This window comes from Peromyscus maniculatus, chromosome 10, assembly GCF_049852395.1.
Source record: "Peromyscus maniculatus bairdii isolate BWxNUB_F1_BW_parent chromosome 10, HU_Pman_BW_mat_3.1, whole genome shotgun sequence".
NCBI classification, from domain to species: domain Eukaryota; kingdom Metazoa; phylum Chordata; class Mammalia; order Rodentia; family Cricetidae; genus Peromyscus; species Peromyscus maniculatus.
This window is the reverse complement of record NC_134861.1, coordinates 17,172,352-17,189,353: the sequence shown is the minus strand read 5'-3', so window position 1 is coordinate 17,189,353 and position 17,002 is coordinate 17,172,352. Positions and strand designations below refer to the sequence as shown.

At 36.7% G+C, this 17,002-nt stretch overlaps 1 pseudogene; it reads left to right on the top strand.

The window, feature by feature from the left end:
- Positions 1 to 6,545: 6,545 nt before the first annotated feature.
- Positions 6,546 to 7,755, top strand: LOC102925419 (large ribosomal subunit protein uL3 pseudogene; annotated as a pseudogene).
- Positions 7,756 to 17,002: the final 9,247 nt, after the last annotated feature.

Below are 17,002 nucleotides of genomic sequence, written 5' to 3'. Positions count from 1 at the left end.
TTAGAGAAAAATATTAGATTTGTTTTGTTGTGTTGTTTCTTTTTAAAACTTTAGACAATGATCTAGCCATGTGCCTCATGCTAGCCTTAAGATCTACATGAACAGCCTGGATGTGAGTGGGGGTAATGAAGGGCAAGGTTCGAGGGAAAGAGAGCTTAGGGGAGCAGGAGTTCCCAGCTGGATCAAGAACAGAGACAGAGAACAAGGAATAAGAGACCATGATAAATGAAGACCACATGAGAATAGGAAGAAGCAAAGTACTAGAGAGGTCCCCAGAAATCCACTAAGATACCCCCACAATAGATTGCTGGCAATGGTCAAAAGAAAGCCCGAACTGACCTACTCTGGTGATAGGATGACCAAACACCCTAACTGTTGTGCTAGAAACCCCATCCAATGACTGAGGGAACCAGATGCAAAAATCCATGGCCAGGCCCCAGGTGGAGCTCCAGGAGTCCAATTGGTGAGAAAGAGGAAGGTTTGTATAAGCGAGAATTGTTGAGACCAAGATTGGAAAAAGCACAGGGACAAATAGCCAAACGAATGGAAACACATGAATTATGAACCAATAGCTGAGGAGCCCCCAACTGGATCAGGCCCTCTGGATAAGTGAGATAGTGGATTAGTTTGATTTGTTTGGGAGGCATCCAGGCAGTGGGACCGGGACCTGTCCTCAGTGCATGAGTTGGCTGTTTGGAACCTGGGGCTTATGCAGGGACACTTTACTCAGCCTGGGACGGGGGGACTAGACCTGCCAGGACTGAATCTACCAGCCTGAGCTGAATCCCCAGGGGAGTCTTTGCCCTGGAGGAGATGGGAATGGGGGATGGGCTGGGGGGAAGGCGGGGGTGGGGGGGGAGCACGGGAAGGGGGAGGACAAGGGAATCTGTGGCTGATATTTAAAATTAAATTAAATTATAAAATAAAATAAAAAATATCTCAATTCCCTGAATTTGACTCCACAGTACTGGGATTACAGGTGTCTACCACCATGCCTTGCTGCAGTTTTTCCTCACTGACCTTCTATCCACTCCTACAAGGTATGAGAAACTTTGTTATAAGGAAAAGGAGAAACGTGTTCTTGTCAAAAGCCAGTTAAATTAAAATTTAACAGTGAAACTTTCAATTCATAGAATAAACGAAGAAGTGATGTCTTATATAGCACTGTTTCTGCCCTAAGATAAAATTGTTAAGGGCAAAGATTATGTCTCTTGTTCAGTGTTGAATACAATTTCTTCCCTTTTCTGAATTCTCAACACTTGGTGACAGAGACATTCATGCTAAGGATCTGTAAGTCAGCATGCTGATGAACCCACAGAAAATAAAAGACTGAACTGATAGTGTAGCACAGGCTTCCTGAAATGCGTGTACTGGCAGGTATAGTCGAGTTAGCTGCAGTAAGTTAGGATCTTGTAACTCTCCTAGATTCATAATTCAAAGTCTCATGACTCGTTAAAATGCCTGAGACAGAAAACAGTAATTACAAAGGCATAATGAATGGGTGATTTCCCAAGAAGCTCTTAGGTGCATTAGATGTCACAGTAGGAGATATATTTCTGTAGCTTTTAAGAAAGATGAACTCCACAGGTACTGCATTGAGTACATGCTCTTTGCAAGCCAGGCTTTCTACTTGAATCATCACAAATAGCCTTCAGTACAAATAAAATTAGAAAGCTATTCTAAAGCATATTAAAGCTATTCATATCAAGAAAAAATAGTCATCATAAAGCATGAGTGATTCCTGATGATGTGAGGACCAATGGACACTATGTTGATTGGACCATTTGATTTGAAACCAGACCACATAAGAAGACAGCATAACCTTGGTATTAGTCAGGTCTAGTTGAGAACAGCATGGTAATATCTACTGCAAAGCTAGTCAAAATTATTTAATTAAGCTGGGCAGTGGTGGCACACGCCTTTAATCTTAGCACTCAGGAGGCAGAAGCAGACAGATTTCTGTGAATTCCAGTATAGCCTGGTCTACAGAATGAGTTCTAGGATATGCTCCAAAGCTACTCAGGGAAAACAACAACAAACACAAACAAAAAACTATGTAATTAAATCCTACCAGTAACTAGAGATGGGTAATGTATTGTCACCTGAAGATCATGACAGCAAGGCATAGAGTAAATACTGCCAACATTTAAGGCTCTCAATTATATATCTGAACACAGTTCAACAGTGATGAGTGTAGACACACTGGTGTGCTTGCTTTACTAGACTTCATGCTGAACAGATGCATACAATAGAGTGGCTCATCAGCTAGGAACACGTGCAGCAGTCTTAGGAAGGGGTTACTTTCTAAATGCTGATGGATCGAGCTTTGTAGATAAAGCCAATTTTCTAAAAAGATTTCCATTTAACACACAAATCTTTGTAATCACCTTTTCATTTAAACTCAGTGTTGTACTCACAACGAAAAAACTTTGATCTGTAAGTCAATCATTTGAAACATGTTTGCAGGCTATCTGTTTTGGTATTTTAACACAAAGGGGGATATGAATGCCCATATAGAAAATATGAACCTTTTTACAAATAAATTTTAAAAGATATATCATCTGAGTTTTTGATTCCTAATTTTAATTAAAAGTGATGAAATAATCCCTATAGCCTAGCATTATAAAAGTCTGAATCATTTGTTTCAGAATTATTAAAAAACACATGAGGTTTTCTAATTATGTTTTTCAACCAAAATCCTATAGTATGATCACAATAAATAAAAGTGAATTTTAGAATGTTGATAGACATTCTACCAAAGGTTATAAATTAACACATTTTAAACATTAATATCTACACTTATTAATTTTAAATCAAACACTAAATTTTAGTTTTTCCTATAAATATTACAATACTGGTCATATTATTGAACACTTCAGACTGGACCTTTTAGGAGTCCATGAAAAGAGAGTGATACTGAAAGCCTTAGGAAATGTAGCTCTAATTTCCAGGCATTTTAAAATAAAGAACTCCTCTGTGAAATGTAGATGAATAAGTCTATTTTTGTTGACTGTATCAGTAAAGAAATAAAAGCAAACTTTATCAGACAAGAACTTCAAGCCATTCAAAGCAAGGCCTGTCAATCTACATTCCATGTGGACATCAGTTCAGTAAATAAAAGCCAAGTGGAAGGGGTACAGAGATATGCTGGCAATTCACTCTGAGACAAGGTCCTCGTTTCTTAAAGACAAAAGATCTTTTTGGAATATTGTCTTTGAAAGAAATCAAATCTAGATATTTTATCTGTATCTAGCATTGCAAAACAGAATTGGATATATAAGTATCCAAACATCTCCAACTACATAAAAACTGTGAACAAAAACTGCAGCTCTGGGTGGGTGGCAGAAACTACCATGCTCAGAGGATTTAGCTGGTCCTTTCAGAAGATGATGAGAAAGGACACTCAGAATTAAAGAGAGGAAATACCTCAAAGCAGAATAGAGGAAAAGTCCAGAGATTTCTCTGTTTAGTCTCTATGCTCTCTTCTAAAATTTGTTCTTGTAGTAGTTGCTCCCCAGCACATCTATTAAACATTTAATTATTGTAAAACTAGATATTTATCTATTGTTTCTAATTAGAAAAAAAGAGAAACCTTTTGAAACTCACCACTGAAAACATATTTGCTTTATTTGTAACACTAATGGTACTAACTCATTTTTATTTCCACAGAAGTATGGATACATATTTCTGCTAAACTTAGTGAATATTGACTTTCTCCACACTGCTCACCTCACAACATAAACACTGTGAGCTCAGCCAAAGCTAAATCAGCTTCACTGTATCATGATGAGCAGTATATTCTCATTGGAATTTCCACTAATAAATTTACCAGAATACTTCTCATGTCACCAGAATGTTGTTGTATGAAGCTACAGTTAAAATTTGTCTTGGGCCCTCTAAAACAACTGAGCAAACCTCGTATGAACTTGCAGAGACTGAAGGAGCAACCACAGGGCCTACACATTATACTACAGTTTTCAGTTTGTACTTTTATGGAACTTCTGAATGTGTGAATGAGTAGGTTTCTGGTTTTGTGACTACCCTTGGGGCTTTTTATTTTTCTGTAGGCATATTCAACTGAGTTGTGTTTGTAGTGTTTACCTAAATTGTGCTAGTAGTAATAAAAACTTGAAAGTCAGAAATTGAGATAAAAACCTGATAATTCAAAGGAGCAACTGAGGGGTGATCTGTTGATCTGACTCTCCACATTTTCCCGGTCCAACAGCCCCAGAAATACCCTCAGCCCATCCTTCTCTCTCTGGTCCCTCTCTATCAGACTTCCAAAGTCCTCCAACATCTCTATGGCTAATTCCAGTCAGCCAATTGGCTAGAGTATTATATAATGCTGGATCGTTGTAGCTAACTGACTTGAAATTTTCATGAGCAGTTTGTAATCCAGAGCTTATCTTTTGGTGGTGTTTATCAGCTTAGTGGCATTACCACAATTCATATGGATTCATCATTGTAAGGTCCCAACATCCTTTTGGAGACTTCAAAGGTCACTATTAGGAATGGTCATGGTTCACTGCAGAAAATTTAAACATTTTAAATGTCATGTGCAGCAGATCTCAAAGAGGTTATTGGACCATAATCTATTAAGTACATCTGGTATATGCAAGCTTAATTTCTAATTACCTAATTCAGACACACACACACACACACACACACACACATTATATATATATATATATATATATATATATATATATATATATATATATATATATTCCATAAGTGTGATTAGATCTTTCTATAACTGCTTGTCCTATAGGCCTATGTAATATACCTATAATATGCTATATGTTGTGATATGCATAAAAACTGTTTCATTTTACTAGAGACATATACTGGAACATTGTCAGTATTAATTTGTACAAGTACACCATGATTGCCATAACTTCTAATAAATGTGTAATTACAGAATCAGCCTTTTCAGAATGCAAAGCAATTGGCCATTGAAATCCTGAATAAATATCTATGGTATGGTACACATTCTTTAATTTTCCAAACTCTGTAAAATGAAACACATCCATTTTTTAAATTTCATTTCTTTAAGTACCATTTGGGTTAACTGCTGCATGTAGTGGTATTTAGTTATACAGAGAACAAGTAGGACATTTCTTTATAGTTTTCTTGGTTTGTTGCCAAGTTATAGAGGAATATTTCTTCAAATCTTTACTATTAACATGGTATTTCTTGTGAAATTCTGAGGCTTCTAGCACATTTCCTACCAATAGCTAATTAATGTCATCATTTCCTGGAGCTAGAGAGTCTGGTAGGCCCACATAGGATCTGATAGATGTTATGTATAAAGGATGATTTCTATTCCGGATTGTTTCTTATAATGAATAAATAACAAAGTTAATTCTGAGTCATCTAGAATAAGTTCAGTCGTTTCAATATGTAAAACAACTTTTCTTCACAAATTGAGAGTCAGTAATTACATTAAGAAGCTCTGGAAAACCTAATAATACCATGGGGATAGCATATAATTCTGGCTTTTTAATTGAATTATACAGACTTTGAGCTACTTTACTTGTTTTCCCTGACTTATAACCTGCCTTTTCTGATTTATTTACATCAATATAGAATGTAGGGGCTCCAGAAATTGGTGTTCCCCATACAATGTGAGGAAGAATCTATTTTGTTCTTTTTATAAACTGAAGTATCTTGTTTTTGGGATAGTTGTTGCTAATATCTCCCCAAAAATTATTGGATGCCCTTTGCCAATGTTAATTTTCTGCCCATAATGAGACAATTTCAGCATTAGTAAAAGATATCATGATTTCTGCTGGCTCTATTCCTGTTAATTGACAAAGTCTCAATTTTCCTTTCAGAATCAATTTGGAAACATTTTCTACATATGTCTTTAATTTTTTACTCTGTGTGGTAAAAATTTCATTCTAAGATATTATCTTCGTTCGAGGCCAGCCTGGGCTACCAAGTGAGTTCCAGGAAAAGGCGCAAAGCTACACAGAGAAACCCTGTATCGAAAAACAAAACAAAACAAAACAAAACAAAAAAAAAGATATTATCTTCTTTCTACATAAGAACTCCGGTAGGAAAACTCATAGAGGGAAGCATGATCAGGATCCAATCAAATTCTGGATTCAAGTGGTCCCCATGTACATACTGTAATTATTCTTCTACCAGAGCCACTTCTCCCTCAGCCTCAGCTGATATGGTTTTTTATAACTATTTAAGTCCTTATCACCTTGTGAGTTTTGAAATAAATTACTTAGTTCTTGAGTTGTTAATCCAATGTGGACAGTAGTCAGTTAATATCTCATTGCATTTTTTGAAAGTCTTTAAGAGTTTGTAATTGATCTCTCCTGATTTGTACTTTTTGTGTTTGAATCTTTTGTAAACCTATCTTATATCCTAGGTAATTGATAGAACTCCTCTTTGTATTTTTACAGGAGTATTTTGTAGTCCTCAGCAAGGAAAAATTTTCTTTTATCACTTCAAACATTTTTCCTAAGGTATCCGAATCTGAATCTGCTAGTAAGATAGTATTTAACTCTATTGCGGTGTGTGACAGCATAATGTCTCACACGCAATTTTCTGGTCCCAGGCATAGGTCTTTGAGCTTCTTGGCTTGGAAGCACAGCAGCTGGCATTATGGGAAAGTAAAGAGCTTCCCCAAGGATGACTTTTCCAAGCCTGTTCATTTCACAGCTTTTTTAGGCTACAAGGCTGGCATGACCCATATCGTTCAGGAAGTTGACAGACCAGAAACCAAGGTGAACAAGAAAGAAGTCCTAGAAGATGTAATCGTTGTGGAAATACCACCCATCATAGTTGTGGGCATCGTGGGATATGTTGAAACCCCATGAGGCCTCTAGACTTTCAAGACAGTATTTGCTGAGCACATCAGTGATGGGTATAAAAGGCATTTCTACAAGAACTGGCACAGATCTAAGAAGGCCTTCACCAAATATTGCAAGAAATAGCAAAATGACACGGGCAAGAAACAGCTGGCAAAGGACTTCAACAGCTTGAAGAAGTACTGCCAAGTCATCTGCATAATTGCCCACACTCAGATGCATCTGCTTCCTCTGCACCAGAAGAAGGCACACTTGATGGAGATCCAGGTGAATGGGGGCATTGTAGCTAAGAAGCTGGACTGGGCCCTGGAGAGGCTAGAGCAGCAGGTTCCTGTTAACCAGGTGTTTGTGCAGGATGAGATGATTGATGTCATCGGGGTGACAAAAGATAAAGGCTACAAAGAGGTGACCAGTCACTGGCATAGAAAGAAACTGCCCCCACAAGAACCATCGAGGGTTGCATAAGGTTGCCTGTATTGGAGCCTGGCACCCTTCCCCATGTGGCCTTCTCTGTGGCTCAAGCTGGGTAGAAATGCTACCATCATTGAACAGAGATTAACAAGAAGATTTACAAGATTGGCTAAGGCTACCTCATCAAGGATGGCAAGCCAATCAAGAACAATGGATCTACTGACTGTGACCTGTCTGACAAGAGCATCAACCCACTGTGTGGTTTTGTCTATTATGGTGAAGTGACCAATGCCTTCGTCATGCTCCAAGGCTGTGTGCTGGGAACCAAGAAGTGAGTGCTCACTCTGTACAAGTCCTTGCTCATCTGACCAAGTAACACGCTCTGGAGAAGATTGACATGAAATTCATTGATACCACCTCCAAGTTTGGCCATGGTCATTTCCAGACCATGGAGGAGAAGAAAGCATTTATGGGACTACTCAAGAAAGACCGCATTGTGTAGGAGGAAGGTGCTTAATGCCAGAAGCACTTTGTGCAGCTGGTGGGGTCTAAATAATTTTTTTTTCAGTGGGAGAAGAAAGCTATCATTCACATAATGTAAATTGTAGATTAAGAAAATTGTTTATGTATTATTTCCAATGGCTGTTGTATAAAATATTGACACAAGGTGGGGCTGTTTAACATCCCCTGTGGAAGAATTTTTCACTGATACCTTTTAACAGGCTGAGAATTATTATAACTAGGCATTTGGAAGGCAAAATTTAGTTTTTCTATTCTTGTAAAGGTATAGTAAAAAAGACAGTCTTTTAAATCAATCACTAAAATAGACCATCCTTTAGGTAATAAAGAAGGCAAGGGAATTACAGGTTATAAAGAAGAAATTGTCTGAATCACCTTATTTATGGACCTTAAATCTGTTACCATTCTCCATTTTCCAGACTTCTTTTTAATGACAACTATAAGAGAATTCCAAGGACTGGTTGCTTCTTCAATATATTGAGCATCTAACTGCTCCAATACAAGCTGTTTTAGTGCCTGTAATTTTTCTGATGTCAAAGGTCATTCTACCCAAATAGGTTATCAGTTAACCCTTTTAAAGGCAGGGTTGTTGTTATCCTTAAAAGATAACTAGCTGTTGTGCCCTATGTATGTATACCTTGACTGGTTTGTGATTATTCTTGATAATAGCTTTAAAATTTCTCCCAGGAGCATTCTTTATTTTAAGGTCTGTTTCTGAGTTTGGAGGAATGTTAATGGGTGCTTTCCATTGCTGCAAAAAATCATGTCCCCATAAATTCATAGCTATGCTAGCCAAAAATTATTTTAATTTTCCTACCTGTCCTTATGCCCCTACACAATTGACCCATCTTACATTGTGTTTTACCTGAGATAAAGTTCAAATTCCAAGAAGCTGAAAATTTACATCCTGAAGAGGCTTATCTGGATGCCAAGATTTGGGTGAAATTATTGTTACATCTACATCTTTGTCTACCAAACCCTCAATTTTAATGCCATTTATATGAATTTTTAGCTTTGGTCTCTGATCACTTATATCAGTTTGCCAATATACTTGCTTACTTGTCTCTCTTGAACTTTTTGTCATATCTATAGAACTTGTTCTTTCTTTTGTCACATTCAGAGCAGCATGATTTTTTTTTTTAACAATAGGTATTAAGTCTTTTAATTACTCTAAGGATGAGTTTCTCTGATGCTGACAGGGAATGATTGGGACAAATTTGATACTGTGGCCTGTGGGAGGCCCCTCAGGGTATTTTCTGATGGCAAAGGATTACCTTTTCTGTTCCTCATTGATCTGTACTCAGTCCAATGCCAACCTTTGTCACAAACTTTCTGCGTGCTCCAGAAGGCTGGGGCCATCTATTTAGATTATTTCTAGGAAAACAAAAAACAAAACAACAACAACAAAAAACATTGTTTCCAGGAATGCCTTTCTTGTAATCTCTTTTCTTTTCTTTTCTTTTCTTTTCTTTTCTTCTCTTTTCTTTTCTTTTCTTTTCTTTTCTTTTCTTTTCTTTTCTTTTCTTTTCTTTTCTTTTCTCTTTCTTTCTTTTTCTTTCTTTCTTTCTTTCTTTCTTTCTTTCTTTCTTTCTTTCTTTCTTTCTTTCTTTCTTTCTTTCTTTCTTTCTTTCTTTCTTTTTTTTGAGACAGGCTTTCTTTGTGTAGTTTTGGTGCCTCTCCTGGACCTTGCTCTGTAGTCTGTAGACCAGGCTGCCCTCAAACTCACAGAGATCTGTCTGGCTCTGCCTCCCAAGTGCTGGGATTTAAGGCATGGGCCACCTCCCAGCAATCCCTTTTCAAATGACCTTGTATAGCACATATCCTAATTGGTCTTAATAATAAAAACCCAGAGTCAGATATTGGGGTAAATGCTGAAAGACCAGAGAGAAGAAAATACAAGCCACAACCACTATCTCTTACATCACCAACTCCTCAGCCTGAAAGAGACTGAGCTCCTGTTTCCTCCCACCTTGTATTTCTCTCTCCATCCAGCCATATCACTTCCTGTTCCACCTTCCTAGTGCTGGTATGAAAGGTGTGAGATCTCAAGTGCTGGGATCAAAGGTGGGTGCCACTACTGCCTGGCCTTGTTTCTCTTTTAGACTGGATCAATCTTGTGTAGCCCAGTCTGACCATGATCTCACAGAGATCAATATGCCTCTACCTCCGAGTGTTGTGATTAAAGGTGTGTGTCATCACTGCCTGGCCTCTATGGCTAACTAGTGGCTTAGCTCTGCACTCTGATCTCCAGGCAAGCTTTATTTGTTAGATCACAAACAAAATATCACCACAACCTTTTTTTTTTTACCACAATTAAAACATCTGACATTTTGATTTTTCTTAAAATTTCTAGAAATTACTCCTGTTATCAAATCAGCATCATAAGTGTGTGATTCAATATCAACTCTATTTTGGATCTATTCATCTAGGGGTGCTAATGTTGCCTTTAATGGCCTAATCACTCTTTTGCATTCTGAATTACCATTTTCAAAAGCCAAAGATTCAATTAATATTTATCTAACTTCTGGATCTGATATCCTTCTTTTTATAGCTGAAGTAAAATCTTTGTAAAAGAAATCAATGAAAGCTTCTTTCCGGCCTTGTATAATTTTAGTAAATGACTCAGTCTTCTTCCTTGATTCTTTAGCCCTGTCCCAAGCATTCAAAACTTCTATACAACAGAGTACCAAAGTGTGACTATCAATTTAGACTGTCTTTGCAAATCAGCACACTAACCTTTACTGAGAAGCTGCTCTTAGGAGATTTCTATAACTCTAGCACTACCTTATTCTATGACCCCAGTTTCCTCTTTCCACCACATTTTCCATTATAAATGAGGGGTAACTTCCAATATTGCTATTGTTAATATTTTTCAGTCTAGTAGAAATATTCTGTTATGAATTTAACATCTGCTTCACATTGGGTGAATGCATACCATATGAAATGACTGCTTCTTTAAATCTCTTCAAAACATCTACAGAATTTCAGTCAACTTCTGCATAGCCTTGGGGATGTCTATCACCTGTTGTCATTCTTGTATGGTAAGTGGATAAACTAAGTGGGTTTTCTAATAACCTTGTGCCATTCCTCTTCACTTCCACATGCTAGGTTAGGTAGATTCTGCTCTAAATTCCTTTTTATATCTGAATATTTTTTAAAAAATTTTCATTAGGAGGTCTTTCTAAGGCTTGTGTCTTATCAGTAACAAGTTTTGCTAATGCTTACATCTTATCAATAGTAAATGTTTCTAAGGTTTGCATCTTATCAGTCAAATTTTCATATTTGGCACAGTGTCAAACCATTTTAAGGATAAAAATATGAATCATCAAACTGATGGTAATTAAAATCAGTATTGTGTTAATCCTAGCTAAGTGGTTTATCCCCTTATTTATTTTTTTCCATTTGCAAGCTATCCATAGTAGCACGAAACAGAGTCCTAACTCCTGCTTTGTAATATGTTTGATTCTTAACACAGGAAAGATCCCCCCCCCTTTTTAAAAACCCAATTCCCCTTTTAAAAATTCCCAGGTATCTCAACAGATCTGATGACTTTTCAGTTCATCCACAGCAGTGACTAACTATAGCAGTGACAGAGCTGTGCAGGGGCAAGGGGAACTAATGGGTTTCTAGGCAGACAGATGAGTACCGTAGTTGCTAGGTTGTCCAGTGAGCTGCCACTGTGCTACTCTGGCCAGGTTGATAGCACCTGAAGCTACTTGTGTGTGTCGTGGTGGTGCTGAGGATGTGTGTGGGTGGCAGCATCAATTGAAGCCTGAGCAGGTGTGAGCAGGTGTCAAGGGGACAGAGTTGGCCTGGGGAGTGTGTCCAGGGAAAGCCCGCTTGGTGGGAACTGAGGACAGCAGGCTGCTAAGCCTAGAGGCATTTTGAACTGGAGGAAGGCAGCAGCTAGAAGCTGTTTTAGAAAGACTGCAAGGGACAATGCCCTGACTCACAGGGAGGGCTTGTGGGGAGGGAGACAATGCTGGCTGTGCTGGCAGCAGTGGCAGCAGGGAGGTGGCAGGTTCACCATCTTAGCGTCGTTTGAAAATGCCACCGTGTTGGACACCAGATGTAATGTTTACCCGAATTGTGCTAGTATTAATAAAAACTTGGGAGTCAGAAATTGAGATAAGAGCTTGATAAACCCAAGGAACAGTGGATGGGTGATCTGCTGACCCTACCCTCCATGATTTTTCCCAATCCAAAATCTCTAGAAATCCCCTTCAGCCGCTCTTTCTCTCTTCCTGTCCCTCTCTGTCTGACTTCCTCAGTCCTCCAACATCTCTATGGCTAATCATGGTCAGCCAATCACTGACTAGAACCTTGATTCAACATGGTGCTATTGGCACCACAGAGGAGTAGTGCAAATAATTCTCCTGCAACATGTAATCATGTATGTTTTATCTTATTATATTTTATTTTGTTATAGTTCATTGTTATTTCGTAAAAGCCTGTGTTTTTCTAATGAGACACAGAAAGGGAGGTGATGCAGACGGTAGAGGAGGTCAGAAGGGACTAGGAGGAGTAGAGGGAGGGGAACTGTAATCAGGTTACATTGTATGAGGAAAGAATCTATGTTTAATAAGAGAGAAATAATTGAAAATAAAAAAATGCTTTGGGTGTCCTTTCTTTACTTGTTCTGTGAGATTTGGATTCATTTGGATTAAACTACCACAGAAAAGTAAACCAGAGTGCTTCTAGTCCTTGTCACTATAGGAAAGATAAGATCTGATAAACCTCTGTGATGTGGGGACCTTGGACAAAAGATTTTGTGTGTACAGAAATGCATATTTTATAACTCTTCCTGAATAATTTGTGAAATCACTTATATCCTTTTTAAGGTTGTCTGTTTACCAATAATTTCAAACTTGATTCATTCTTTTTTTTGGTAATTTTAACATTTTTACTTATTTTCTTTGTGTTGCTTGGTTGTCTCCTGTGACCATCTATTCTACATTTTAAATAAAGATACATATTCATTTATTTAGATGTGGTTTAGTATATAAATTTGAAATACACATTTTATTCCTCACAATCATTTTCTTCTTAAGAATGAATAAATTAGGCTTTTAATTCTACCAATTGGGAATTGTAGGGTTGGAAGTTTAAGCCCAGCCTAGGCAACAGAGGAAATCCATGGCTAGAGTAGGAAGTTTAGTGAGACTGTGTCTGAAAATAAAAAGAAAAGAGAGGGAGAGTTCAATCTCATTTCCCCAAAACAAAGCAACAAAAATAAGTAGCTTAAGGTTTCCAAACATTACATCTTTCTTTTCTGTTTTGGCTCATGTTGGATCATGCTTTATATGCATGTCTTCAAGAGTTTTAAGTAGTAGAACACTGCTGTTGATCTTGAGTTATTTGGTTGCTCTTTTAGGTGAAGTGCCTGATCACATCTTTTGTTCATTGATAAATTTCCAATATGTATCATTGTCAAGGTTCATGGTCAGGACTAGATGTCCAGTGTTTAATTTTCCTCTCAATTTCTGTAATATTCATGCCTTTTAGCATGTCTCTATAATTTCATTTTCATCTTCTATATTTACTGGTTTCTTTTTTTTCATGTGGTGATAGAGATTGATCTGAAAGAATTACATATCTTATTTCCTTTTTGAGTTAATAAGAGAGAAATATTTTTTTTGTTTTTTGTTATGTTTAGCAATGTTTAAAAACATTTATGAGCAGAAAGAGAAGTACTAATTTTTGCCAGAATTGTTTAGACATAAAAATTATTTATAAGATGTTAAAAACAAGGACCTCTAACTATGTAGCAGGATAATTTCTATACCCAAGAAAATTTGATATACTAAATAACATCCTCTAACAAAGTTTCTCATATTTATAAATGTATTTTATAGTTTTTATAATCAAACACTCAACCATGCTTCATTTATTTGATTATCATTATCTTTTATGTGCATATTTTAAAATCAATAATGGTTACTGTCATACCTGTTTACTTCTGAAGAATTTTGAAAATATATAGATGTATAATTACCTTGAATTTGTTGTGGATTTTCTTGTTATTAGATACATTTTAAAATATATTTGCAAAGAATGGAACTGAAGCTATATTCTTAATTCCTTATTGAACCATTATCAGAAAGAAAGTGTCTTAGATCATTTTCTCAATTTTATAAGGATTATTATGACTACAAAGATATCTTCAGCAAAATAGAATACTCTTGATGCATTTCCACCCTTATATACTTCTCCTTTCCCCCATTTTTGTGCTTCTTGTATTTTTTTAGTGTTTTAAGATAATTATAGGGATATTATCATATTCTCAACAGTAGTCTATTAAATATGTCCACATTGTCCCCTGTTCTGTATTTTGCATGTTAAAGATCTCTCTACCAGACCTTTAACATGTGGATGGTTCTTCCACACACCTAATCAGACAACTTTACTTATTCCTTTCCTTTGTTTTGTTGTCTGTCTGCCACTAAAATGGACTTTAGTCTTTAGTGAATTGAACCAGATAAAGATGGGGCATATTAAGGATATGAAAGGAATAAAGAATACTTTGAAGATCTGTGAAGAGTAGAGTTACAACGAACCAGTTTGACTTGAGCAAAGACTTATCTAGTATCCCTTAGACCTAGCTAAAGTGGCCTAGCTGAAAACCACAGTGGAGGTACATACAGGTGCATAACACCCTACACACCAGAAAAGTAAGATGCTTCCCAGTGACTGACTGTGATGTATCTGGTAACTATGAGGACAAGGACAACCAAATGCATTAACTTAGGAACAGTTTCATTACCGAACCCAGACACCTAATATATGAATGCTTGAAAAAGAATGTGAGTAAGTTCAGAATACACAGAGGTCAAGATCTGATGGAATGGTTGTGAATGAGACCAGAATGAAATAACGGGATCTTTGAATTGAAAGCCATATATGTATGATCACTTAGAAAATCTTACAGTTCAAAATACCCAGAGATGGATGGTTTCTGATGCATTAAAGCTATTAACAATCCAAGAACACAGTCAAAAGCTGGAAGTCTGAGGAACTGAGAGATTGCTAGGTAAACTCAGCACTGTGGAGATCTTAGGCAGGATAATCAATCTTCATCATGTCACCTATTACAAGAACATAATGACAAGTGTTGTTTCCTTTTCATTTTAAATGAGACATCTCTTGAATAAAAGTGTAATGAATTTAAATTCAACTCAGTATGAACTCATCCTGATAGAACACATGAATGTTTTTTAATTTAATAAATTAGATATCTAGTTTTAGAGTGAAGGCTGATATTTGAAGCTCCCTGTAGGAAAATCATATAAGTATAAATTAATTCAAGGTGTAAGAAGGATTCTCCTTTTTCATGTACATGGTGGGGTTTTTTTTTGTTTGTTTGTTTAGGGGAGAGGTTTCAGGACATGATTTATCTGTGTAGCAGCTCTGGCTTGTCTGAACTCACTCTGTAGACCAGCCTGGCCTCACACTCACAGAAATCCACCTGCCTCTGCCTCCTGAATGCTGGGATTAAAGGCTTGTGCCATCACTGCCTGACTTTGTCTATGTGTTTTGATTCATGTTATAAATTGCTATCACTATTCTTAGCCTTGAAACCTTCGTAGAAAAATGTATATGTATTGTTTTCCATGAAAGCATTAAGCTGGCCTTCCAGCTTAAAACACTGTTTAATGAATTTTCAATCAGTGTTTGTAAGTTGGATAATTAGTCCTAGAATTGGACCAAAGGAGGATAAAATTTAATTTATTTTTGTCTCTTCCTACTTCCTGATCATTGATAAGTAATGTTAATTTTAGTTTTGACTATATGTGTGAAGTCAGTTATATAATAACAAAAAAGGTTAAATTAGAAAAATGTGATATATAAATATTGAATTACTTAATGAATCCAAGTTACTAAATACATTTACTAGAATTAGATGTGTGAGATTCACAGTGTTAAGTAAACTGTTCAGAGGTAGGTGAGGATTCACTTTTTCATGTGAAAGCACTGTATTTCACACCAGTAATTGTTACTGAAAATATTTTTCCACTTATAATCATATCACAATCTATCACTGATTTATTTCCTGAAATATGTATATACAAACACACACATACACACACATATGTGTATATATGTATATACTATATTTTATTTGTATGTGAGTGTGTGCTTGTATGGTTGTGCAGGGTGTGTGTGTGTGTGTGTGTGTGTGTGTGTGTGTGATTGCAGTATGTGCCATGATATGCATGGGAAGATCAGAGGAGAATTTGGGTACTCAGTTCTTTCCATCTCTCCCTTCATGTTTTCATAGTTCCCAGGGTATAAACTTTGGTCATTCGTCTTGTGAAACCTGCTGAACCATCAAGACAGGCCATTATAACTGTGATGTGGGATGATCCTTCTTTATGCTGTGAATATGTATTACTATCATTGGTTAATAATAAATGCTGATTTGCCAGTAGCCAGGTAGGAAGATGGGCAGGACAATCAAACTGAGGACTAGGATGAAGAAGGGAGGAGCCAAGAGAGAAGCAAGAAGAAAGATGTCAGAGGACCGGTAAATCCATCAACACATGGCAATACATAGATTAATAGAAATAGATAAATTTAAATGTAAGAGCTAATTAGTATTAAATCTGAACTATCAGCCAAACATTTTATAATTAATATAAGCTTTTGTGTGTTTATTCAGGACCAGCAGTTGGGACAGAAAACTCCCTCTCTGCTTATATCAGTGTCTTTGAAACAGGATCCCATAATGTATCCCCTGCTGGCCCAAAACTCACATTGTATGCAGTATGCAGCCCAGTTTTGATGTTTGAATTTAAACTATTTTTGTTTTGTTTTGTTTTGTTTTTCTAGACAGTGTTTCTCTGTGTAGCTTTGGCTGTCTTGGATTTTCTCTGTAGACTAGGCTGGCCTCAAACTCAGAGATCTGCCTGCCTCTGCCTCCTAAGTGCTGGAATTAAAGGCATGTGCCACCACTGCCAGGCTTGTATTTAAACATTTAGTAATGTTCTTGCCTCAGCCCCCTGAGTACTTGGATTACAGATAAAAGCCACTATTTCTGACTGAAATATAAATAAAAGTAGGCAAACAAAATTTTCAGTAATCAACTCTGAAAATGTATACTTCAGTCTCTAAAATTCTAGGCAAGATTATGCTATAAAATATTTTATGTCTCCAAACATCTGTCAAGTCAAAGTAAATGAGTAAAGTCTTCTGGACTATTAGAAAACTTCCAAAATCCACAAGTTATTGGTAATTTGCTGTTTTAA